The sequence below is a fragment of the Equus przewalskii genome, chromosome 6 (genome assembly GCF_037783145.1).
Source record: "Equus przewalskii isolate Varuska chromosome 6, EquPr2, whole genome shotgun sequence".
NCBI lineage: Eukaryota > Metazoa > Chordata > Mammalia > Perissodactyla > Equidae > Equus > Equus przewalskii.
In genome coordinates this window covers 48,107,470-48,135,188 of record NC_091836.1, presented here as the reverse complement: position 1 = coordinate 48,135,188, position 27,719 = coordinate 48,107,470, and the positions used below count along the sequence as shown (strand labels likewise).

At 41.0% G+C, this 27,719-nt stretch overlaps 1 protein-coding gene and 1 long non-coding RNA gene across 13 annotated transcripts in view; one reads left to right on the top strand and one right to left on the bottom strand.

Annotated features, from left to right (window-relative positions):
• Window positions 1-27,719, top strand: part of LOC103545992 (zinc finger protein 709-like) — a 515,885-nt gene that overhangs the window by 462,691 nt on the left and 25,475 nt on the right. For 3 of the 12 annotated variants that reach the window (XR_011541452.1, XR_011541458.1, XM_070625405.1), the window contains one exon: window positions 6,716-6,841. The exons of the other annotated variants lie outside the window; for them this stretch is intronic. The gene's annotated coding sequence lies outside the window, so the exon portion shown is untranslated. The remainder of the gene's footprint in view (window positions 1-6,715; window positions 6,842-27,719) is intronic. 12 annotated transcript variants of the gene reach the window in all.
• Window positions 1-27,719, bottom strand: part of LOC139084135 (uncharacterized) — a 38,136-nt gene that overhangs the window by 9,481 nt on the left and 936 nt on the right. The window contains exons 2-3 of the long non-coding RNA XR_011541483.1: window positions 25,445-25,485; window positions 24,540-24,715 (exon numbers count right to left, since the gene is read on the bottom strand). This is a non-coding gene — a long non-coding RNA (uncharacterized lncRNA). The remainder of the gene's footprint in view (window positions 1-24,539; window positions 24,716-25,444; window positions 25,486-27,719) is intronic.

Genomic DNA, 27,719 nt, shown 5'->3' with positions numbered 1-27,719 from the left:
CCTCTTCTCCTGGTAACCACTGAACTGTTTTCTTTGTCCAAGTATTTGTTTATATTCCACATATGAGTGAAACCATCTAGTGTTTGTCTTTCTCAGACTGGCTTATTTCGCTTAGCATAATTCCCTCTTGGTCCTTCCATAGTATTGGAAATGGGATGAATATGTCTTTCTTCTGGCTAAGTAGTACTCCATTGTATATATATACTACATCTTCTTTATCCAATCATTGGTCAGTGGGCACTTGGATTGCTTCCATGTCTTGGCTGTTGTGAATAGTGCTGCAGTGAACATAGGAGTGCATATGTTAATTTGGATTGTTGATTTCTTTTTTTTTTTAACAACTGTTGCCAATCTTTGTGGGGTTTTTTTCCCTGCTTTTTTTTTCTCCCCAAATCCCCCCCAGCACATAGTTACGTATTTTTAGTTGTGGATCATTCTAGTTGTGTAGATTGTTGATTTCAAATGGGGTAGCTGGATAGCTGGGTCATATGGTAGTTCTATTTTTAGTTTTTTGAGGAATCTCCATACTGTTTCCCAGAGTAGCTGCAGCAGTTTGCATTCCCACCAGCAGTGTGTGAGGGTTCCCTTCTCTCCACACCCTCTCCAACATTTGTTGGTTTTAGTCTTAGTGATTATAGCCATTTGAAGAGGCATAAGGTGGTATCTTAGTGTAGTTTTGATTTGCATTTCCCTGATGATTAGTGATGTTGAACATCTTTTCGTGTGTTTATTGGCCATCTGTATATCTTCTTTGGAAAATGTCTGTTCATCTCCTCTGCACACTTTTTGACCGGGTTGTTTGCTTTCTTATTGTTCAGCTGTGTGACTTTCTTATATATTATGGAGATTAACCCATTGTCAGATACATGATTTGCAAATATTTTCTCCCACTTGGTGGGTTGTCCCTTTGTTTTGATCTTAGTTTCTTTTGTGTTTCAGAAGCTCTTTAGTCTGATGAATTCCCACTTATTTATTTTTTCTTTTGTTTCCCTAGTCTGAGAGGACATGGTATTTGAAAAGATCCTTTTTAGTTCAGTGTCAAAGAGTGTACTACCTATATTATCTTCCAGGAGTTTTATAGTTTCAGGATGTGTCTTCAAGTCTTTGATCCATTTTGAGTTTATTTTTGTGTATGGTGTGAGATAGTGGTCTACCTTCATTCTTTTGTGTGCGGCTGTCCAGTTTTCCCAACACCACTTATTGAAGAGACTATCTTTTCTCCACTGTATGTTCTAGGCACCTTTGTCGAAGATTAGCTGTCCATAGATGAGTGGTTTTATTTCTGGGCTTTCAGTTCTGTTCCATCGATCTGTGTGCCTGTTTTTGTACCAGTACCATGCTGTTTTGGTCACTATGGCTTTGTAGTACATTTTGAAGTCAGGGATTGTGATACGTCCAGCTTTGTTCTTTTTTCTCAAGATTGGCTTAGCACTTTGGGGTCTTTGATTGCCCCATATAAATTTTAGGATTCTGTGCTCTCTTTCCGTGAAGAATGTCATTGGGATACTGCTTGGGATTGCATTGAATCTGTAGATTGCTTTGGGTAGTATGGACATTTTCACTATGTTTAGTCTTCCAATCCATGAGCAAGGAATCTCTTTCCATCTCTTTAAGTCGTTATCAATGTCTCTCAGTAATGTCTTAGAGTTTTCATTGTATAAGTCCTTCACCTCCTTGGTTAAATTTATTCCTAGGTACTTAATTTTTTTAGTTGTGATTGCAAATGGAATTATATTCTTGAGTTCTCTTTCTGTAAGTTCGTTATTGGAGTATACAAAAGCAACTGATTTTTGTAAGTTGATTCTGTACCCTGCAACTTTACTGTAGTTGTTAATTTATCTATTAGTTTCCCAAAGGATTTTTTGGAGTTTTCTATATATAAGATCATGTTTCTGCCAACAGTGAGAGTTTCACTTCTTCCCTCCCTATTTGGATTCCTTTTATTCCTTTCTCTTGCCTAATTTCTCTGGACAAAACCTCCAGTACTATGTTGAATAAGAGTGGTGATAGTCGGCATCCTTGTCTTATTCCTGTCCTCAGGGGGATGGCGCTCAGTTCTGCCCATTGAGTATGATGTTGGCTGTGGGTTTGTCATATATGGCCTTTATTATGTTGAGGCAATTTCCTTCTATCCCTATTTTTTTCACAGTTTTTTATCATAAATGGCTGTTGGATCTTGTGAAATGCTTTCTCTGCATCTATTGATATGATCCTGTGATTTTTATTCCTCCATTTGTTGATGGTGTATCACATTGATTGATTTTCGGATGTTGAACCATCCCTGTGTCCCTGGTATGAATCCCACTCTATTGTGATATAGGATCCTTTTCACGTATTGCTGAATTCAGGTTGCCAATATTTTGTTGAGAATTTTTGCGTCTATGTTCATCAGCGATATTGGCCTGTAGTTCTCCTTTTGCGTGCTGTCCTTGTCAGGCTTTGGTATCAGCGTGATGTTGGCCTCGTAGAATGTGTTAGGAAGTATTCCATCCTCCCTAAAGTTTTGGAATAGCTTGAAAAGGATAGGTATTAAATCCTGTCTGAAAGTTTAGTAGAATTCCCCAGGAAAGCCATCTGGTCCTGGGCTTTTATCCTTTGGGATGCTTTTGATTGCTGTTTCACTCTCTTTCCTTGTGATGGGTCTATTAAGATTGTCTGTTTCTTCTAGACTCAGCTTTGGGACGTTGTAAGAGTCTAAGAATTTATCCATTTCCTCTAGGTTATCCATTTTGTTGGCATATAGTTTTTTGTAGTGTTCTGTTATAATCTGTTGTATTTCTGTGGAGTCTGTTGTTATTTCTCCTCTTTCATTTCTGATTTTGTTCATTTGAGCTTTCTCTCTTTTTTTCTTTGTAGGTCTGGCTAGGAGTTTGTCAATTTTATTTATCTTCTCAAAGAACCAGCTCTTGGTTTCATTGATCCTTTCTACCGCCTTTTTTGTTTCAATAGCGTTTATCTCTGCTCTGATTTTTATTATTTCTCTCCTTCTGCTGACTTTAGGCTTTGTTTGTTCTTCTTTTTCTAGTTCAGTTAGGTGTAATTTGAGATTGCTGATTTGGGAGTTTTCTGGCTTATTAAGGTGTGCCTGTATTGCGATGAATTTCCCTCTTAATATGCCTTTTGCTGCATCTCATGTGAGTTGGTATAGTATGTTTTCACTTTCATTTCTCCACAGATATTTTTTATTTGTCCTTAAATTTGTTCAATGCTCCATTGCTTGTTCAATAGCATGTTGTTTAGTCTCCACATCTTTGTGCTTTTCTCCGCTTTTTTCTTTTGATTAATTTCTAGCTTTATAGCTTTGTGATCAGAAAAGATGGTTGTTATTATTTCAATTTTCTTGAATTTATTGAGGCTTGCCTTGTTTCGCCACATATGGTCTATCCTTGAGAATGTTCCATGTGCACTTGAGAAGACTGTGTATTCTGCTGTTTTGGGATGGAGTGTTCTATATATGTCTATTAAGTCCAACTGGTTTAGCTTTTCATGTAATTCCACTGTTTCCTTGTTGACTTTCTGTCTAGATGATCTATCCATTGATGTGAGTGGAGTGTTGAGGTCCCCTACTATTGAGTTAGTATTAATATCTACTTTTAGGTTTGTTAATAGCTTCTTTATGAACTTTGGTGTTCCTGTGTTGGGTGCATAGATATCTGTAAGTGTTATTTCTTCTTGGTGGAGTGTCCCTTTGATCATTACATAGTGCCCCTCTTTGTCTCTCTTTACCTGTCTTATCTTGAAGTCCAGTTTTTCTGATGTAAGTATAAAACACCTGCTTTCTTTCGTTTGCCATTAGCTTGGTGTATCATGTTCCATCCCTTGGCTCTGAGCCTGTGTTTGTCATTGGATCTGAGATGTGTTTCCTGGAGGCAGCATATTGTTGGCTCTTATTCTTTAATCCATCCTGCCACTCTGTGTCTTTTTATTGGAGAATTCAATCCATTTACACTTAGGGTGATTATCGATATAGGAGGGCTTAATGCTGCCATGTTATCACTCGTTTTCTGGTTCTCCTGCATTTCCTTTGTTTCTTGTCCTGTGTGCTTTGTTCTACCCATTGAATGATGTAGTTTGTTATGAGGTGTTTCTTTGTTTTGTCCTTATTCGTTATTTGCGTCTCTTTCTGCTTTTTTGTTTAGGGGTTTGTGTTCAGAATCTCGTGTATAAGATAGTCCATTTTCTGATGGCCTCTTATTTCCTTAGTCTAAACCGATTCAATCTCTTTCCTCTTCCCCTCGTAAGTGGTTTTTGTCACATCTTATTCCATCTTGTGTTGTGAGCTGGTGGTTAAAATGACAAGGTTATCTTTGTTTTCAGTATTTTCCTTCCCTTTATCTTTAATTCTATACTTGAGTATTTGCTATCCTATTCTGATTCTGTCTATCTACTTATCTTCTTACTCTGAGCTTTGTAACCCCTTTCTCCCTGTTTTTGTTTTTATTTCCGGGTATGAGGGCCTTCTTGAGGATTTCTTGGTGGGGGTCTTCTGGTTTGAACTCCCTTAGCTTTGGTTTGTCTGGCAAAGTTTTTGTTTCTCCACCATATCTGAAGGATATTTTTGCTGGATGGAGTATTCTTGGCTGAAAATTTTTGTCTTTTAAAGATTTGAATATGGCATTCCATTCTCTCCCCACCTGTAAGGTTTCTGCAGAGAAATCCGCTGAAAGACTGATGATGGTTCCTTTGCAGGTTATTTTCTTCTGCCTTGCTGCCCTTAGTATTCTTTCCTTGTCATTCATTTTTCCCGGTTTTACTACTATATGCCTTGCAGTATGTCTTTTTACATTGACATATCTAGGAGATCTGGAAGCCTCTTCCACATGGATTTCCATCCCTTTATCTAGGTTTGGGAAGTTCTCTGCTATTATTTGAACACACTTTCTGCTCCATTCTCCTTCTTGAATACCTGTAATTCTTATGTTGCATTTCCTAATTGAGTCAGATATTTCTTGGAGACTTCCTTCATTTCTTTCTAGCCTTCGTTCTGTCTCCTCCTCTGTCTGGAGCATTTCAACATGTCTATCTTGGATTATGCTGATAAGCTCCTCTTTTTCTTTTTTTTTTTTTTGAGAACGATTAGCCCTGAGCTGACATCTGCTGCCAATCCTCTTCTTTTTGCTGAGGAAGACTGGCCCTGAGCCCACATCCATGCCTGTCTTCCTCTACGTTATATATGGGATGCGTGCCACAGCATAGCTTGCTGAGTGGTGCCATGACCACAAATGGGGTCCGAACTGGTGAACCCTGGGCTGCCGAACCAGAACGTGCACACTTAACCACTGCACCACAGGGCTGGCCCCTGATACACTCCTCTGTGATGTCTGCTTGAGTGTTCAGGGATGCGTTTTTCTTTTCTTTCTTCCATTGTGTCTTCCATCTCTAATATTTCTATTTCATTCTCCTTTATAGTTTCAATCACTTTTATGAAGTAGCTCCTGAACTCCTTGAGTTGTTTCTCTACATTGTCTTTTACCTCGTTGAGTTTTTTGATGATAGCTATTTTGAATTCATCATCATTTAGTCAACATATTTCTTTGTCCTCAGGACTGATTTCCAGGTACTTCTCAGTTTTCTCTCTCTTCTGGAAATTTGATATAATTTCTGATATTGCTAGAAGGGGTCACTCTGTTTTTCTGCATCCTGGTATTATTGAGTTGAAATTACCTCCTATGGCCACTGGGTGGTGGTCAAGAGCCATGTATGCTGAGCCATCTGCCCTCAGCTGGAATCCCAGGGTCTGTAGCAATGCTGCTGGGTTCTGGGAGGTGTTCTTTCTCCTGCATGCTCTCCGGGTTTTCCACCTCTGCTCTCACCATCCGCTCCCCTGGTGTGTTGGCTTGATGAGGTCACCTCCTGCAAAAGCTCTTGCCCCAGTAGACGTCCTCCCTCTAGGCTGCATGGGCCCTCTGGGATGCTTGGTGCTCCCACACATGAACGTCCCCTCCCTGGTACCTTCCCTCTCAGAGGCTTCTGGCATTCCCCGATTGTGGCCTTTGGGTGGGGTGAAGTCTTCTCTTACCCCATTCTACCTCCTCCGAGGGGGGCTCCAGCCCCTCCACCCTCTGTAGTAGGGCTGCTTGTGTCTCTCCAACGTTATTTGTGTTGTGTTTGGATGTCCTCTGTTGGAGTATGAATGCTTTTTCATTGTGTGTTGGAGGGGGAAGATTACCAGGAAAGTTCATTCTGCCATGATGCTGACGTCCTCAGTGGCTCAGGTTTGCAGGTTCAGATCCTGGGTGCAAACCTACACCACTCTTCAGCCATGCTGTGGCAGTTACTCACATAGAAAATCGAGGACGATTGGCACAGACGTAAGCTCAGGGCTAATTTTCCTCAAGCAAACAGAGGAAGATTGGCAACATTTGTTAGTTCAGGGTGAGTCTTGCTCAGAAAAAAGAAGCTGTAATGTTTCGATGAGACAGAATCTCTGGACTATGAGCTTCAGAACAAGTTCTTAGCGTTCATTCCTCCCCTATTGTCAGAGAAATTCTGAAGGATCTGGGAGTTGTCTTATAGCTCTTTCCTCGATCAGATAAAGTTTTGGCCAATTAGATTCCTTTGGGTGATAGCCTAAGTTAACAGAGCATAGAAAACTTTGTGCATATAGGAAAAAGTTTTACCGTGCTTTCCTGCATGAAGCATGAGACAGTTTTTTCCAGTCTTCAAAATGAGAACGTCCTTGGGTTACTAGTGGAAATATACATACATTTTGCAGGTTCCCTAAGACTGGACTCCCTGATGCTTTTAACTCTCAAACTACTCCAAACTGTATCTCCAGCAAATTCATTGTAACAGGACATGTGTTTCCAGGGGTTGCTGGCAGCAATTGCTTCTCCTCCAGGTAAGCAGTAATTCTCCATACTTCTCAGTTTCTCATTTGGGAAGCATTGGTTTGTTATGTCATCTCAAATCTCGCTTGGATCTAAGGAGAAGTGTTGCTTTTCAGGTGGTTGTTTTTTCTTGTTGTGAAGATGAGATCACTCAGAGAGCTCTTTATACATCAGAACAGAAACCATCCATTCACCTCTGCTGCTGGGTTTTCCCTTTTGAGACTATCCCATTTGAATGTGTGAGTTCTACTGCTAGAGCAACGTGGGTGGTTTCAAAGTTTTCTTTTTTGTCTAATGCATCTAAAAAGATTATGTTTTCTCTGGTTTTGGATTTCTTTTTCTCATCTTATAAAAATTCCATCACCTGAATACCCATTTGTCACCCAAAAGACATTTTCTATATGTTATCTTCTGTTGTATCAGGGCCTTTTGGGGGTCAGGATTAACACCCTACAAAAATAGGATTGGATGCCACGACTATGTTGCCACATGCATCAAGTGAATAAGAATATGTTCATTGCTCACAGATACTTTCTAAGGAGAGCAGGGCAAGGCTAAGCAGGCTGGAGCGGCTTGTGTGAGGGAGAATAGCTTGAACTTTAAGGTGTATTTGTGTAAAGGCTGCAGATTTCCAAGGTTTGACCCTCCTAAGAGTTCACACAAAAAGAAAAGATGCATGTGTCAACCTTCCTGACTTCTTTATCCATTGTGGGCCAGACAGGGTGAGCAGGTATCTAAACCTTATTGAGAGTCAAATATCAAAAATGAGGTGACGTCAGCATCATGGCAGAGTGAGATCTTCCCCTAGTCTCCCTCTAAGATACAATGAAAAGGATGTTCCTAAACCAAGAGAGGACGTTCACAAGAGACAATAGATGTCTGAGAGATCCAAGCAGCCATATGTCTGGAGGTCGGGGTGCAAAGTCCCCACCCCCCAGCAGGCAGTGGAAGGAGGTAAGCAGATCTCTTCTCCCTCCCGAGTGGCAGCCATTTGGGTGTGGGACTTCATGTGGTGCCTGGCACATGACTCTGAGAAGAAGGGGGGAAAGGCAGCCATCCATGGGAACACTCTCACTCTTGGAGTTGCCTCAGCCTGTGGGAATGCTCTACACCAAGGCAATAGCAAGGGTGTCCCCACCAAGCCAAGCAGCCCAATGAGGCAGACAGTATTTGCAGAGCAGAAGTGTGCAGGCCCACATGCATGAAAGAAAGCACCCCTCCTGCCTGGTGCATAGGCTCTGCTGGCCAGTCAGAGCAGGGGATCCCTGACAGAGTGCCTGTGCCTATGTGTGTAAAGCAGCAGCAGCCAGCAGGCAAACAGAGATGGGCCCTGGTGGCACAGCTACCAACAATAGGAACAACTGCCAGGGGTCATGGTGGGCCCAGAAAACACAGCTCCCGCCACCCCGAGTGGTGGCCAGTGGAATGTGCAACCACATAGTACCCCTATTTAGTGGGAAAAGTCCACCCCATCAAATATCGTAAAGAAGTAGACTAACATTCCAGACCAGAAGGAAAATGACAAGTATCTAGAAATCAATCAAGAAGTCACAGAAATTTAAAATCTAAATGACAGAGAATTCAAAATAGTTACCATAAATAAACTCAGCGAGTTACAAGAGAATTCAGAAAGACAGTTCAATAAAATCTGGAATAAAATTAATGAACACAAGGAATTCTTCACAAAAGAGACTGAAGATATAAAATAAAATCCAATCAGAAGTGTTACAGATGAAAAACACAATTAGTGAGATAAAGAAAAATCTGGAATACTTAATAAACAGAGCTGATATTATGGAGAAGAGAATCAATAATTTAGAGAATAGAAATATAGAAATGTTTCTGATGGAGGAGGTGAGAGAACTAAGACTAAAAAGAAATGAAGAAACCCTTGAGAAATACCTGACTGAATTAGCAAATGCAACATAAGCATTGTAGATATTCCAGAGGGAGAAGGGAGCAGTGAGCTTGTTCAAAGAAATAATCGCTGAAAACTTCCCAACCGGGGGAATCAGCTGGAATTACATGTAAATGAAGCTAATGGAAGTGCTAATTGTTTCATTGTAAAAAGACCTTCTCCAAGGCATATATTAATAAAACTGGCAAAATTCAATGAAAAAGAAAAAAATAGTAAGGGCAGTAAGGCAGAAGAAAATAACCTAATAGGAGTTTCTATCAGGCTTTCAGCAGATTTCTCAGCAGAAACCTTACAGGCTAGGAGAGTTTAATAATATATTCAAACTTTTGAAAGACAAAAATTTTCACTCAAGAATATTCTATCCGGTGAAACCATCCTCCAGCTGTGATGGAGAAATAAAACTTTCCCATATGAAGAAAGAAAAGCTGAGGGACTTCATTTCCATAAGACCACCCCTTCAAGAAATGATCAAGGAGGCCCTCAGACATGAAAAGAAGGGTTTAGAAAGCCTTGAGCAAAGAGATGAATAGACAAAATCAGAAAATTGCAGCTATCAGAACAGGTTACTAAACACTTAATTATAACATTAAAGATAAATGGAAGGAAAGCACCAAGAATAACTATAATCACTTCGTTTGAATCACACACTCACAACACAAAATGCAATAAGTTTTGATAACAATAATTTAAATTTAAACAAGAATTTAAATAAGGGGGGGCACCTGCTTAAACTAAGGGAATAAGTGGCTAGGAGAAAATGGACTATGTCATTTATGAAATCTTTTATACAAATCACATGGTAAGCACTAAAAAAAAATCAGAACAGACACACAAATGAGAATCACAGAAAACTGAGAAAAGCATCATAGAATCGGAAGTCGGAAATACACAGGATAAGAAAAAAAGAAAGAACAACCATACAATACGTCTTAAAATGGCAGTATCAAGCCCTCGTATATCAATAATCCCTCTAAATGTAAACGGATTGAATTCTCCAATGAAAACACACAGAGTGGCAAGATGGATTGAAAAACAAAACCCAGCAATATGCTGTCTCCAGGAAACATTTCTCAGCTCTAAAGACAGACACAGACTCAGAGTGAAGGGATGGAAGATGATACTCCAAGCTAATGACCAACAAAACAAAGCAGGTGTCACAATACTTATATCACACAAAGTAGACTTCAAGATGAAAAGGCAAAGAGAGACAAAGAGGGGCAGCAAATACTGATAAAAGGGACACTCCCCCAAGAGGACATAACACTTATGAATATATATGCACCTAACACAGCACCAAAGTACATAAAGCAACTATTAACAGACCTACAGGGAGAAACCCTCTGACATCAAAGGATAGATCATCCAGACTGAAAGTCAACAAGGAAATAGTGGAATTAAATGAAAAACTAGACCAGAAGGACTTAATGGATATATTTAGAACACTCCATCCAAAACCAGATGAATACACATTCTTCTTAAGTTCACATGCAACATTCTCAAAGATAGACCACACGTTGGGAAACAAGGCAAATCTCAATAAATTTAAGAAGATTGAAATCATATCGAGCATCTTTTCTGACCTAATGCTACAAAATTAGAAGAAAACAACAAGCAAAATGCTGAGAAGTGACAAATATATGGAGACTAAACAACATGCTACTGAACACCCAGTGTAATTAAAGGAGAAATCAAAAATACCTGGAGACAAGTGAAAATGAAAATACATCATATAACTCCTATGGGATGCAGCAAAAGTTGTCCTGAGAGGGAAATTCATAGCAATAGAGGCCCACCTTAACAAAAAATAAAAATCTCAAATAAGCAATCTTAAACTACACCTAACAGAACTAGCAAAAGAACAAAGCCCAAAGTCAGCAGAACGAGGGAAATAATAAACATTAGAGGGGAAATAAATGCAATAGGAACCCCCAAAATGCTAGAAATGATGAATGAAACTGACAGCTGGATCTTTGAGAAGAGGAACAAAATTGACAAACCCTTAGCCGGCCTCACTAAGAAAAAAGAGAGAAGGCTCAAATAAATAAAATAAGAAATGAAAGAGAAGAAATTGCAACAGATACCACAGAAATACAAAGGATTATACGAGAATACTGTGAAAACCTGTATGCCAACAAATGGGACAATCTAGAAGGAATGGATAAATTCTTAGACTCATAAAATCTCCCAAAACTGAGTCAAGAAGAAATAGCGAATCTGAATAGACCAATCACAAGTAAAGAGATAGAAACAGTAATCAAAAACCTCCCAAGAAAGAAAATTCCAGGGGCCGGCCTGGTGGCACAGCAGTTAACTGCACATCTTCCACTTTGGCAGCCCACAGTTCTCTGGTTCGGATCCCAGGTGCCAACACGGCACTGCTTAGCAAGCCATGTTGTGGTAGGTGTCCCACATATAAAGTAGAGGAAGATGGGCACAGATGTTAGCTCACGGCCAGTCTTTCTCAGCAAAAAGAGGAGGATTTGCAGCAGATGTTAGCTCAGGGATGACCTTCCTCCAAAGAAAAAAAGGAAAAAAAGACCAAAAAAATCCAGGACCAGATGGCTTCTCTGGAGACTTCTACCAAACATTCAAACAAGAAGAATGTGTATTCTTCTCAAACTGTTCCAAAAAATTTAAGAAGATGGCACACTTGCTAACTCATTCTATGAGGCCAACATCACCCTGATCCTAAAGCCAGACAAGGACAAAACAAACAAGGAAAATTACAGACCAATATTCCTGATAAACATAGATGCAAAAATGCTCAACAAAATATTGGCCAGCTGAGTACAGCAAGACATTAAAAGGATCCTATGCCATGATCAACTGGAATTTATACCAGGGATGCAGAGATGCTTCAACACCCACGAATCGATGTGATATACCACTTTAATAAATGAGGAATAAAAATCATGTGATCATCTCAATAGATGGAAGGAAAGGATTTGACAAGATCCAACATCCATTCTTGATAAAAACTATCTATAAAATGCGTATAGAAGGAAAGCTCTTCAGTATAATAAAGGGAATATATGACAAACCTAAGCAATGTCATACTCTTGGAGAAAAACTGAAAGCCATCCCTCTGAGAACAGGAAAGAGAAAACAGTGCTCACTCTGGCCACTCTTATTCAATAGCGTACTGGAGGTTGTGTCCAGAGTAATCAGGCAAGAAAAGAGAAATGAAAGGCATCCAAGTTGCCAAGGAAGAACTTCAAACTCTCGCTGCTGCCAGATGACATGATTCTATTTAAGAAAACCCTAAAGAATCCATCAGAAAACTATTAGAAATAATCAACAACTACAGCAAAGTGGCAGGGCAGAAAATCACCTTACAAACATCAGTTGTATTTCCTTGCTCTAATAACAAACTAACAGAAAGAGAACTCAAGAATACAATCCCATTTACAATTGCAACAAAAAGAATAAAATATGTAGGAATAAATTTAACCAAGGAGGTGAAAGCCTCATACAATGAAAACTATAAGACATTATTAAAAGAAATCAATGATGATATAAAGAGATGAAAAGATATTCCATGCACGTGGATTAGAAGAATAAATATAGTTAACATGTCCATACTACCTAAAGCAATCTACAGATTCAATGCAATCCCAATCAGAATCCCAATGACAGTATTTGGGGAAATAGAACCAAGAATCCTAAAATTCATATGGGGCAACAAAAGACTCCGAATATCTAAAGCCATCATGAGAAAAAAGAACAAAGCTGGAGGCAGCACAATCCCTGACTTCAAAAGATGTTACAAAGCTATAGTAATCGAAACAGCATGGTACTGGTACAAAAACAGACACATATTGATGGAAGAGAATGGAAAGCCCAGAAGTAAAAATCACACATGTATGGCTAGCTAATCTTTCACAGACAAGCACATACCACACAGAAAGAGAAGTCTCTTCAATATATGGTGTAGGGGGAACTGGACAGCCATGAACAGAAGAATGAAAGTAGACGACTATCTTTCACCAAACACCAAAATTAACTCAAAATGGATTAAAGACTTGAAGGTAAGATGTGAAACCATAAATCTCCTAGAATAAAATATAGGCAGTACACTCTTGGACATCAGTCTTAGCAGCATGTTTTTGAATACTATGTCTACTCAGGCTGGGGAAACAAAAGAAAAAGTAAACAAGTGGAATCACGTCAGACTAAAGAGTTTCTGCAAAACCAAAGAAACAGGAACAAAATGAAAAGAGAATATAAAAAAAGGCTGGGAGAAAATATTTGCAAAACATACATCTGATAACGGGTTAATCTCCAATATATATATAAAGATCTCATTCAACTGAACAGTATAAAAACAAATGATTCAATCAAAAATGGGCAGAGGATATGAACAGACACCTTTCCAAAGAAGATAGACAGATGGCCAACAGGCACATGAAAAGACTTTTGAACATCACTAATCATTAGGGAAATGCAAATCAAAACTACAATGAGCTGTCACCTTACACCCGTTAGAATGGCTACAGTCACCAAGACAGAAAACAACAAACGTTGGAGAGGATGTGGAGAAAAGAGAACCTCATACACTGCTGGTAGGAATGCAAACTGGTGCAGCCAGTATGAAAAACAGTATGGAGATTTCTCAAAAAGTAAAAATAGAAATACCATATGATAAAGCTATCCTGCTACTGGCTGTTTATCCAAAGAACTTGAAAACAACAATTCAAAGAGACTTATACACCCCTATGTTCATTGCAGCATGATTCACAATAGCCAAGATGTGGAAGCAATCCAAGTACCCATCAACTGATGATTGTGTAAAGAAGAGGTGGGACATATATACAATGGAATACTACTCAGCCAGAAAAAAAGAGAAAATCATCCCATCTGTAACAACATGATTGACCTTGAGGGTATTATGTTAAGCTAAATAAGGCAGACAGAGAAAGACAGACATCACAGGATTTCACTGATATGTGGAAGATAAACAAACACATGGACAAAGAGGACAGATTAGTGGTTCCCAGCTGGGAAGAGGGTGGGGCAGTGGGCATAAGGGGTAAAGGGGCACATATATGTGGTGACTGACCATAATAATGTACACCTGACATTTCACAACCATATAAACTATTATGACCTCAATAAAATAATTTTAAAAATTGGAGAATGAGGTGAAAGACAATTAGCAGATCTGTCTATTTTATGAAGACACAGCTTAGACTGTAGGCTGACTAGGTTTCCTGAGAGAACCAGGGAATCAGAGTGCTGGAATGACACTTGGATGGGTGAGAACAAATATTAAACAGGGGCTTCACGAAGTATTTCTTCAAAGGAGCCAGCATTTCACTGGAGTATTTGGTAGAGCAAGTTATGACCCCAGGACGTTGGTGGAAATAGAGCAACAGCCAGCAGTTAATCTAGTTTAAGCACAGGTTGTGTCCATGGAAGAGGAAGAGAACCCCCATGCCACTGTGTCAGGACAGCAGACACAGCCAAAGCCATGCCCGATTCCAGGGGCTAAGTCAGAAGTTTCCCTCTGTGTGGAGGACATGGACTTAGCTAGAATACTCTGCCTAGTCACTGAACAAAGAAACAAGCTAATAATAATAAAGAGTCCCAGTAGGAAGGGGACCGGTACCCAGTTGCTACAATATATTACCTATAACGTATGGATTGTAGCAAAGATATGAAACGTGCAAAGATCCCAGAAAGTAGGAACTGTACACTGGGGAAAAAACAGCTGTTGAAAACATAACCCATCTCTTCCAGGAAACCGCAGTAAAATTAACAAGTGATGTCTCAGCAGAGAAACGGGAGGTTAGGAGGCAGAGGGACAACATATTGTAAGTGAACAAAGAAAAGACCTGTCAGCCAAGAATCCCATATTCACCAAAACTACTTTATAGAGTATAAGGATGAAATAAAGACTTTCCCGGATTAACAAAAACTGAGAAAGTATATTAATAGGCAACTGCCTTATGAGGTTATTGATGGAGTTCTTCAGGTTGAAATCAAGTGACCCAGGATGGTAGTTGATATCAACCTAAAGAGAGAAGAACAGCAGTACAAGTAATTGTATATTGAAGACAGAATAAATACCCATTTTTTCCTTTCTTTTAGCTGATATCAAGGAAACTGTATAAAATAGCATGTATTTAATGTGCTGTTGTCCTTATTCCATATAGAGCTGTAATATATGTGTAATTTGTTTCTCAGTAAAAGCACAAAGGTCCTGGGTGGGAGCAAAGCTGTGTTGTGCTAAGGAAGTGACTATAGACAGTAAAGAAATAAATGTAACAAGATATTATTGGTTCTAGCCTTAGTAGATGTAATCTGCATAACAATAATACCACAAAAATGACAAAAGAGAATAGAGCTCTATATGAGTAAAGATTTTGTGCATCACTGGAATGAAGTTGGTGTAATCTGAAGCTCCTTCTTATAAATTAAGAAGCATGTGTTGAATAGTAGAGCAACCCCTAAAGAAGAAAGAACTTCAAAAATAGAGTGAAGAAGTCATTTAAAAACTGCAATGCTCCATTAGAAGATATTCAGTTAATGCAATAGAAAGCCATAAAGAAGGAGAGGAGAGGGGCAGCCGCATGGCCGAGTGGTTAAGTTGGCGCGCTCTGCTTTGGTGGCCCAGGGTGTCGGTTCAGATCCTGGGCGTGGACATGGCACCACTCATCAGGCCGTGCTGAGGCAGCGTCCCACATGCCACAACTAAAAGGACCCACAACTGAAAATATACAACTATGTACCGGGGGGCTTTGGGGAGAAAAGGAAAAATAAAATCTTTCAAAAAAAAAGAGAAGGAGTGGAGAAAGTAAAAAGAACATGAGAATTGTATAAATTAAAACTAAAAAGGCAGGTGTCATTGCAACTAGGTCTGGAATACTAAATGCGATTGCATTACATGATCCAGGCAGGAGGAAGTGATTGTCACTTCAGATTAAAACAAACAAACCACGATCTAAATACATGGTCTGTACAGGAAGCACACTATAGATTCAAAGATACGATTGAAAGGAAAAGCAGGGGAAAATGTACATCTGGATTCAGCCCCCCAAATTCAGCTGGAGAGATGACACAAATATCTAGCAAAATAGACTTTAAAACAAAAAATATTACTAAATCTAATAAGGAACATTGTAACATACCTGCGGGGTGAAAGTTTATGGCCTGCAACTAAAACAGTACAAAGAAATAAATTTATAGGCATTAATGGCTATACTGACAAAGAAGAGAGATCTCAAATCAGTAACCCAACCTTTTGCTTTAACCGACTTGAAAAGATGAGGTACCAAACCCAAAAGCAAGAAGAAAAGGAAACAAATTAGAGAACTGAGATGAAATGGATAAATTCCTAAAAGACAGAAACTAGGGAACCTAAATCAAGAATAACTGGAAAATCGGAATTGAAGTAAACAAGTGAAGGGGTTGAATTGGTAAACAAGCGACCACCCACAAACGAAAGCTAGGCCCAGAATATTTCAGCACAGAAATCTCTGAAACCTTCAGAGATCCTTAATATCAATTCCCCACACACTCTTCTAAAAATCAGAATGGAGAGAATAATTTGCACTCATTTTTTGAGGCCAGCTGCAGCAAATACCAGCAAACCCAATCCAAGAAAATACAAAAGAATTATGCACCATCATCGAGAAGGATTTATTCAAGGGATGAAAGGTTGGGTTAATATCCAAAATCCATTTATGTCATCAAGGATATCAACAGACTAAAAAGCAACAATAGCGTCACATCATTTCAACAGAACACAGGGAAAATAACTGACAAAATCCAGTACCCTTTCATGGTGAAAGCTCTCAGATTACCAGGAATTAAGGAAATTTCCTAATGTCATAATGAGCATCTATGGAAAAGTCACAGCTAGTATAATATTTAATTGGAAAAGACTGGCTGCTTTCCCCTAAAGAAAGAAATCAACGAAGCATGTCTGCTCTTGCGACTTCTATTCCAGAATGTACGGGAGATTTTAGCTGGAATCTTTATGCAGGAAAAGAAAAGAAAATGCATAAAGAAGGGTTAGAAAGATGTAAAACTATCTCTACTTCCAGTTGAGGTATCTTGGTTTTAGAAAACTGTCAGGAATCCACTACAAAGTTTATTAGAACTGATAATTACAGTTAGCAACATGGTAGGATACAAGATCAAGATATAAAAATCAATTGTATTTCTATACACTTGCAATGAACAATCTGATTATGAAATGAAGAAATGCATTGACAGTAAGTTCAAAAGAATAACATCTTTGGAATAAACTTAGCCAAAGAAGTACAAAATGGATACCCAGAAAAGTGCAAAATATGGGTAGAAAAAATTAAAAAGGTATAAATAAATGGCAAAACATCCCAATTTCATGAATCAGAAGACTTAACATTGTTGAAATGGCACTATTCCCCAGATGACCTGAGATTCAGCACATACCTGTCATTGATGCCAAGTGATTCCTCTACACAAAGTGGCAGGCTCGCTCATAAAATTATGGGAATTGCAAGAGAGTCAGAGTAGTCAAAGCAATCTTGGAAACAGAAAAACAAAATGGTAGGACTAACATTTCTTGGTTTCAAACTTTGTCATATGCCATGGTAATCAAGAGTGTGTGGTACTAACACAAGGACAGACATACAGATCTATGGAGTAGATTGAGATTTGAGAACTAAATCCATACCTCTGTGGTCCACTGATATTTTTAAAAATTGCCAAGAATGGGGCAAGAATATTCTTTTCATAAATGGGTGCTTGGCAAGTGGATGGCCATATGCAAAAAAAGAGGTTTTATCCTCATCTGACATCACATACGATAATTTACCATAAAGGATGAAGACCTAAAACTTAGAGTAAACAATAACACAATCAGGTAAAATATAAGAAAAAACTTAATCACCTTGGGTTTGGCAAAGAATTATTAGATAAGACACTGAGAGCAAAAACGGGAAAAACTACGTTATTTGCACTTCATCAAATCAATAACTTTTGTGCTTCAAAGGACCCCATCGAGACAGTGAACACACCCTTTGGAACTCTTGTGCACTGCTGCTGTGAATAAAAAACTATTTGGATGGTATGAATGCAACATGGCAATTCTTCTAAATATTACAAACCGAGTTACTGCCTGCACTAGCAATGCTGCTTCTGGGAATCGCAGTAGATTTGAAAGCAGGGACTTCAACACATATACGTCCACTGCTTTTTATACTAGCATTTTACACGTTTGCCACAAGGTGGAAGTAACCCAAGTGCCCTTCAACGGATGAATGGATCAAGAAAATCTGGCACATACATACAATGGTGTATCATTCAGCTTAAAAAAGAAAGCCAATTCTGACATGTGCTACAACTGAACTACACACTTAAAAAATGTTGAAAATGTAAATTTTATGGTATGCGTATGGTACCACAATCAAAAGCAAAACTTTTAAGCCAAGAGAGTGAAAACACAACCTATAGAATGGAAGAAAATTCTGCAAATCGTAATTCTGATAAGGAACTTGTATCAAAAATGCCTAAAGACCACTTCAAACTTAATTAGAAAAAGGCAAAAAACTCTATTTAAATATGGTAAAGGATTTGAATACACTATTTTCCAAGGAAGACAGGGAAATGCTCAAGAGCATATGAAAAGATGCTGGGCATCCTTAGTGAGGAAGGAAACACAAATCAAAACCGTAGTGACATACCACTTCACCCCCACCAGGATGGCTGGAATCAAGATGTGAGGTAAAAACAAGTGTTGTTGAGGATGTATTTAGAAATTTGAACTCTCACACGTGGGTGGTGGGAATGCAAAATGGTGTAGTTACTGTGGAAAAAGTCTGGGAGTTCCTCAAATATAAAAACTAAAATTACCATGTGACCCATCAATTCCACTCCTGGGTACTTAGGCACATTGTGTGTGTGTGTGTGTGTTTGTTTGTGTGTGTGTGGTGAGAAGACTTCATCTGCTGTCTTAGCAAATTTCAAGTATACAAATTGTATACATATATCAAGTCATCGCACTGTGATCTCTCAATATGGACAGGTGTGTTGTTCAGTTATCCCTTGATAAAGCTAAGGGGTGGGGGAAGAGTTTCCAGGTGCATCCGACAGTTGCAAAAAGACGTCATTTTTCTTGTATCAGGGAAGGTAGGTCAACGGCCTTAGATGTGGATATTAGAGCCGTTAACATTTGAGAGGTCCCTAGGGACAAGGGCAAAAGCTGATCTAAAATAAATTTCCTTCCAGTGTCAAATGTACACCTGAGACTTTAATGAACACATGTAACACCCTGTGGTTACACTGAGAAGAGTCCTTGCACCCAGCCTAGTCTGTGGGATTCAAACTTCCCACCAGAGCCAAGTGTTCTGAGGCATTTTATCTTTTTTTTTCTTTTTTGGTGAGGAAGATGGGCCCTAAGCTATCTGTTGCCTGTCTTCCTCTATTTTGTATGTGGGACACCGCCAGAGGGTGGCTTTCATGAGTGGTGTGTAGGTCCACACCCGGGATCTGAACCTGCGAACCCTAGACCACCTGAAGCAGAGCGTGTGAACTTAACCACTACACACTGGGCCAGTCCCCATGGAGTCTTTATCTTCAGTAGCAAGTGAGTGGGGTGGGGAGGGATGGCTGGAAGGCTCATTGCTAACAAGGATCACTGAATAAAAGGGAGCCTGACCCTTTATCACAGATGGTGAGGTCACATTTAAGTGTCAGTGTTTCTCAACAAGGGTCAGAGTTCCACGGTTGGCCTCGCAGCCTTATCACAAGCCCATGGCCCATAGAGGACCTAAGATCCTATTATTTCCATGTGGCCTGGCCTGGGTCACCCTCATGGTCTGTGATGAGGATTATTTCAGGCTGGTTACTTTTAAAAACACTGCAGAGGGGAAGGAGGCTCTGAGGAGTGGAATGTGCTTGCCCTTTGATGAAGATATTTGCATTTGTGAAGGAAGTCTCCATCTGTGGGGGTGTTTCCCTCTCTGCACCAGGAGGAAGGGGGGATGATCTTATCTCTAGAGACTCTTAATGGGGATGGCAAGGACTTAAGTCTTGTTTACAGTGCTGGTCTGGTAACCTCATGTAGCTGACTCCCCCCCGCCCCACCACCAAAATCCTCCTGGAAGCATAGGACATTGTGACTTAATCCGGCCTGATTGTTATCTAGAGTTATAGGACCACCCTATAACCAGACCCCACCTGCACTGAGACCATTTTAACAACTCTTTTTACATATTCTTTCCTTTGTCTTGTAAAGAGATAACTCACATACCTATGCCTTAAGTTTAGCTCTAACCCTCAACACACTGCAGCAGCTCTTCCTGCCCATGGGTCCTGTCCCCATGCTATTCCATACTATTCCCTGAATAAAACAGTACTACTGCCAGACCTTGAGAGTCCAAGAAATCTTTCTTTCGACTCCTCGCCTCCCCAGCCTGCATCATTTCTGGTGCCCCGTATGGGGGTCTTGCTTCATTGGCTTGTGAGCTCAAGTTCTGGTAAGTGCCCTTTTTTCCTTGTGCCATCCTCTCTTTTTCAAGGATGGATCTAAATTCACTTCTCCATCAGGAACTTTCTTGAACAGCTGTATGAATCCACTTTGCTGCCCACGGCTACTCTATGGGGCAAATCATGGCATTCAGCTTGAAGGGAATCAGTACCTTAAGGCTGAGGGTGATGTAGAATGAATTAATCCATTCCTTCCTAATCCTATCTCTAATATATAAATTTTACATGGGGGCGGGTCGACCACTTAAGTCATTAGGATGGTCGCCAATCTCCAAGACTCCATGGCAGGTTTCTTTTCCCAAGGCCGGATTGGCATCCCTCCCGATGGCTCCTGACCACACTCCGAACCAAGAGAAAGTCCCAACTGGGACTCCAGTTCAAGGAAAGTACCAAACTCTAACCTTTGGTTGAGTATGGGAACCCATTCTTGGGAGAATGGCTCCAGGATGCAATTGGGTAGAATGTCCCCCAGGCCAGCGGAAAACTTCTCTGTTTTTTCTCTATCCTTTTATCTCAGGAACCATTCACCAGGCACCTATTACTGCCAAGCATAATAGGGATGATATACAAGGGATGCAATGCAGGGGGATGCCCTCATCATTCCTTGCCATAGGAACCCCAACAGGGGGGATTTTCAAGGTAATGGATCCTTTTCTTTTATCTCTCTTAAACTTCTTTTATCGTGGGTACCATTCACCAGGCACCTATTACTGCCAGGCATAATAACGGAAGGTATACAATGGATGCAGTGCCAGGGGATGCCCCCAACACTCCTTGCTGTAGGAACCCCACAGGATGAACGACGGGTAGGATGCTGGCCTAGGTTGAGGGGGGATTTTAAAGGTAATGGACTCTTTTCTTTCATCTCTCTTCTTTTGTCTTTTTGCTTCTTAAGACCATGGGAGCTTCTAATTCCATTTTTAAGGATTCACCTTTGGGTTGCCTTTTAAATAACTGTGCAAAATTTGATCTACAAGATCTCAAGAAAAAGACACTTATCTTTTACTGTAATACTGTTTGGCCTCAATATAACCTGAATGAGGAAAAATGGCCCATGAATGGCACCCTAAATTTTAATACTATTTTTCAACTAGACTTATTTTGCTGCCGCCTGGGAAAATTGTCTGAAATCCCTTATATTCAAGCATTAATGGCCCTACGTCAAGATCCTGAACTCAGAGCAGTTTGTCGCATGTGTCTAGCTTCCCCAACTAAAGTAGAAAAACCTGCCCCTGATATATTAGATGATGACTGCCTTGTTAGACCTCTTCCTAAGGCCCCTGGAGCTCCTGCCCAATTAACCTCTCCCGAGGACTCAAAGACCAAAATACCCCCTCCCTGTGAGAAGGAAGCTAAAATTGAGTCCTCAATCCCCATAAGTGCTGCAGGTCATACGAGGAGTGGGACCTCTTATAATCCTGGACATTTCCCTCTCCACGACGTAGCAAATGGGGAAATGGGGACCATTCGAGTCCATGTGCCATTTTCAGTGTCTGATACGGCTCAACTTAAGACACAACTGGGTAGATATTCAGAAAATCCTTCCCAATTTATTGATGGCTTTCAAAAGCTCATTATGATCTTTGAATTGAGCTGGCAGGATATTTATATTATTCTTACTCGTTGCTGCACTACAGATGAAAGAAATCGTCTTTGGGCGGGAGCACATGAATTTGCAGACGAATTACATACTAGAGACAGACATAAATATCCAGTAGGAGGCAGTGTGGCGCCAGATACAGACAGAAATGGGATCATAGGAATGAAGAAGATCGAGGACAACGGAATCACATGGTTACTTGTTTAACAGAGGGAATAAAGAAGGGATTTACAAAGCCCGTCAATTTTGACAGACTCCAGGAAATAACTCAGGGAACAGATGAAAACCCTGCCCTTTCTCAAGGGAGATTAGCTGAAGCTATTCAAAAATACACTAATCTAGACCCTACTTCTCCAGAAGGGATTACTATTCTAAACATGCACTTCATGAGTCAATCTGCCCCAGACATACGCCGAAAATTGGCTAAATTGGCCTTGGGTCTCCAAACACCTGTACAGAGATTTCTGGAGGTTGCTACTCAGGGGTTCAATGATCGGGACTTGACTCTTAAACAGGATAAGGACAGAAGGGCAAAGTTACAGGGTAAGGCACAGGCTCACATTTTCAGCAGCCCCCATTGTGCATAGGCCACAGAAACAGGCTAACCAGGGGCCCAGGTCTCAAACTACCAATGCCGGAGGCCCAGGTGAGTCCCTTGTTACTGTTGCCGTCAATGTGGACCCTGGAGCAAAAAGTGCCCAAGAAATGATCTTCCTCCTGGGCCTTGTCCTCTCTGCAAGCGAGAGGGACGTTGGAAGCGTGATTGTCCTCGCCTCCAGAGTGAGGAGGGGCGAAGAACACACTTCCCTGCCCGGAGATGTGATCCTGAGGACTCCGCCTGAAGGGGCCCAGAGGCCAGTCCGGCTCCCATCACCACTGAACAGACTGAGCCACGGGTGACTCTGGATGTGGAAGGTAAGCAAATCAATTTTCTTATTGAGAGGGGAGCCACTTACTCTGTACTTGTTTGCCACTCTGGCCCAACTCGTAAGTCCCATCAAAAAATTGTCGGAATAGAGGGCCACTCTAAGTTTTGTTACCAAACTCTTCCTTTATCTTGCCAATATCGGACTCAGGTGTTTTCCCGTACTTTCCTAGTCCTACCTTCTTGTCCCACTCTATTATTAGGATGACAATGAAAAAATTAGGAAGCTAATTTATTCTAACACGTGAGGAGGACGGCTTGTTTGTGGCTCTCTCTCCAAGCTCTGTTGTTTCCCAGATACCCTCTGATATTCCACCCCATATATGGGAAGCAGTTGATCCCCAGGTTTGGGACTGCTCCCTTCCAGGAAGAGCTGTAACAGCACAGCCAGTCTCTATTACCCTGCGGGACTCTACTCTTGTACCCCAGAAGAAGCAATACCCTTTAACACCAGAGGCAATTGAAGGATTACAACCCCTTTTACTAAAATTCCTCACTCAGGGCCTCCTTAAGTGATGTCAATCTCCCTATAATACTCCTATCTTGCCTGTAAAGAAGCCAAATGGAGATTATCCTTTGATCCAGGACCTCCGCATAAGTGATGAGGCCACTGTTCCTATCCACCCCATCGTGCCTAAGCCAGATACTACACTTTCCCAGATCCCAGAAAACTGTAATTGGTTCAGAGTCCTGGACTTAAAGGATGCTTTCTTTTGTATTCCTTTGGATGACACTTCCCTGCCTTTATTCGCCTTTGAATGGATGTTTCCTAGTGAAGCTCTTCCTATCCAGTGACATGGACCATCCTCCTGCAAGGTTTTCAGGATAGCCCCCATTTGTTTGGAAGTGCCCTAGGCAAGGATCTGCGAGATGTCCAGCTCCCTCTTGGTGGTTTAATACAATATGTTGATGATATTCTTATTTGTAGTCCCCCAAAGGAGAATTCTGATCACAATACTGTCCTTGTCCTTAATTTCTTAGCCCAACAGGGATATCGGGTGTCCCCAAAAAAGGCACAAATTTCACAACAGCAGGTGTCCTATTTGGGCTATGATTTAACCCCAGGATACCGGGCACTTTTTATAAATACGAAAAAGACTGTCCTCGAACTTGGACCACCAAAGACAAAAAGACAACTTCCCACTTTCCTTGGTACGGCAGGATTCTGTCGTTTACGGCTTCCTCAGTTTGGGGTAACAGCAAAGCCTTTAAATGAAGCAACCAGAGGACCTGATACGGAACCTCTGGAGTGGACACAAAAAGAAGATAAGGCCTTTCGGTTGATTCAACAGCGATTGTCTTCCGCCCCAGCCCTGGCTCTGCCTAACGGCAACAAGCCTTTTACTCTTCATGTTACCGAAAAGCAGGGCCAGGCCCTTGGTACCCTCAACCCAAAGACTAGGCCCAGAGACCCGAATTGTTGGATATTTCTCAAAGACTCTAGACTCGGAGGCTTTGGGATGGCCAGCCTGCTCAAAGGCTATAGCAGCTACAGCTCTATTAGTTGAGGAGGTCTCTAAATTAACTATGGGACAACCTTTAACTGTCATGACTCCCCATCAGGTACAAGCCGTGTTACAAACTAAGGGACATCAATGGATGACTGGAGGACATCTAACTAAATATCAGGCCATCCTCCTAGACGCCCCTGAGATCATCCTTAAGCTGTGTCTAACAATTAATCCTTCAGACCTTATGCCCAGTCCTGACTACCCAGTTCAGAATTTGGAGCACACATGCTCTGAAATCATAGAACAAGGGTACTCTAGCAGGTCTGACTGCTGGACTCACCCATAGGTAATGCGGATGACACCTGGTTTGTAGATGGTAGTAGCTTCACAGAACAGGGCATACACAAGGCAGGCTACACCATAGTAAACGCCTTGCACGTTGTTGAGGCAGAAGCCCTTCCAGCCAATACGTCTGCTCAAAAGGCTGAACTCATCGCTCTTACCCGAGCCCTTCACCTGGCGAAGGATATGGTTATTAATATTTACACTGACTCAAAATATGTCTTCTTGGTCCTACATGCACATGGGGTCATATGGAAGGAAAGGGGTTTACTCAATACAAAGAAATCCCCTATCAAACATGGAGGAGAGATTTCGGCTCTTTTAAAACTCTGTGCTTCTTCCAAAGCAAGTGGCTGTGGTCCATTGCCAGGGACGTCGGAAGGATTTATCCCTTGAGAGCATGGATAATAACTTTGCTGACCGGGAAGCTAAACAGACGGCTAAACAAAGTAATCTTTTAAGCTTACTCCCCACTCCCCCTGCTTTGGGCCTTATTAGTCCTACTTATACAACTCAAGAAATAACCCTGGCTCAAGAAAAGCGATATACCCAGGAAACAAAATAGTCTTGGCTAATTAATGACCAGGGAAAAATTTTCATATGTAAAAGCCTTCAATGGAAATTATTTAATGGAATTCATCAGGCTACCCGTTTTGGCAAACAATCATTGACTCAGCTACTTTCTGAATCCTTCGATGGCCATACTTTCCATGCCACCATTAGACAGATCTGCCGCTCTTGTGCCACTTGTGCTCAAGTAAATCCAGAGGGGACAGCTAAACCACCTCCTCTGTTAGGGCCTATACAACGATGGGGCACCTCTCCCGGGGAAGATTGGCAACTGGATTTTACCCAAATGTCTCCATGTCATGGCTATAAATATCTTTCGGTGTTTGTCGATACCTTTACAGGCTGGACTGAGGCCTTCCCTTGTCGAAGTGAACCTGCAATCGAAGTAACAAAGGCCCTTTTAAGGGAGATTATCCCATGCTTTGGCTTGCCCAAGACCTTACAGAGTGGTAATGGTCCATCTTTCATAGCTCAAATAACACCACAGGTCTCTTCAGCTTTACAAATTAAATACTATTTGCATTCAGCTTGGCATCCACAATCCTCTGGGAAAGTGGAGAAGGCAAACCATAGTCTAAACCGACATCTCTCCAACTTAAGTCTCGAGACTCAGGAAACTAGGATTACACTCTTACCTGTTGGCCTCCTATGGATGAGAATGCCCCTAAGAACAGTTTAGGGTTAAGCCCTTATGAAAGCCTGTATGGAAGGCCCTTTCTATCCACCGATATAGTATTGGACTCTGATTACCACCAACTATGTCGATATTGCACTGAGGCTGGTCTAATACGAAAGGAACTAAGTGACTATGTTAATAATCATTTACCTAAGCCGGAACGATTGTCTGCCAATATACCTTGCCAGGTAAATCCTGGAGAGATGGTATATTGAAAAGATTGGAAAACACATTCCGATGGGTTAAGCCCAAAATGGAAAGGACCTTATCAAGTCATTCTAAGTAGCCCCACAGCTATAATATTAAAAGATCGTACTTCTTGGACACATATTTCCCGAATAAAACTTATGACTTGTATTCAGGACAAAGCTGATCCAGATCCTGCTGTTCAACCGGACCACTCTTGTGAACAAACCAGTGATTTAAAACTACTTTTTAGAACAAAATGAACCCTATCTTGATTATTTTCCTCTTATCTCCTTTTGTAATGACAAACAATTCTTTTTAAAAATGGGCTCAACATTATGCTGAGCTCCGTAACCAAACCACGTGTTGGGTTTGTGGACTCTTGCCTCTGTCTAGTACTTCTGCCCTCTCCTGGTGGGTCTTTCCCCTCCAGGGTACTGATTGGCGTGCAATGCTTCTCTTCACTATGCAATACATTTCTAGCTCTTCTCTTTTACAAGTTTCATCTATTACTAATCATAATGTCTCCTTGTGGCCATCTGTCTCTGACATCTGGGAGTTCCCCGGCTACAATCAAACCTTCAGCACTGCTGCCCAAATACTAACTAGATTTGCTGTGCCACAGGTGATCATAAACAAGAAGTTCCAAAGGTAACGTCCCCAACCTATCGATACGCACAGGACGGACTATATCAAATTTGGGACGAATATATTTGGCTCACTCCTTCTAGTGGTCAACTCAGTCAAAAGGCCACTCCATGTTGGGAACAAACCAATCACACCTGTGACACGTGGCCTAATAGCACCCAACCTATGGGGAAAATTCCCCGTTATATGTGTTCTCATATCATAGCCTTAAAAAGTACTGGTTGGTTTGGGACTGACTGGGATAGGCGGCCCAGCGTACGTTGGTTAGCCCCTAATGGCACTCAGTGGTTATGTGGCTCCAACTTATGGCCTTGGCTGCCACCTGGATGGACTGGATGATGCACCCTAGGCTTCGTCTGGATGCAAGATAGAACTACATTTACTATATCTCCTCCTGCTAACCTATCCAACCTGCAACAACGCTGGACCCGCTCTGTCTTCCACTGGTATGACCACCTTGCCTCAATTTTCCTTCCCCAATTAGGAATCAAAAGTATTATCTGGCACATGGAAGGTCTAAACAAATTTACTATGAAGGCATTAAATGATACATGACATAGCCTTTCGCTGCTCGATTTAGAAGTTTCCCAATTGCGTAAGACAGTCCTCCAAAACCAAATGGCAATGGATGTCTTGACAGCAGCACAGGGGCATGCTTGTACCATTATAAAAACGGACTGTTGTGTCTATATTTCTGACTACCATCAAAATATCTCTGGCTTCCTGTCTGATATGAGCCACCAAATTAAATCCATGTCTGACCCTACCCTATCTCTAAATGATTGGTTGAACTCCTGGTCAGGACCAGGTTTCGGGACTACTATCAAAACCTTATTCATTGGGTTAATCATATTGCTTGTCTTTCTTATTATAATTTGCTGTCTATTTCGTTGCTTGTGTTCTGCATGTCAACAAAGTTTCACCTCCTGGACCACCTCTCGTCAACTGATTCTCTCATCTCCAGAGGATCCGTGTACCTTGTCAGCCTTGAACTCTGTGGCCTAACCTTCCAGTCCTCTGAACTTCCTACCTGTACCTATGGCCCCTTTTAGGGACAGCTCTACGACCTTATACAGCCTGAAGTAGTTACAGAACACT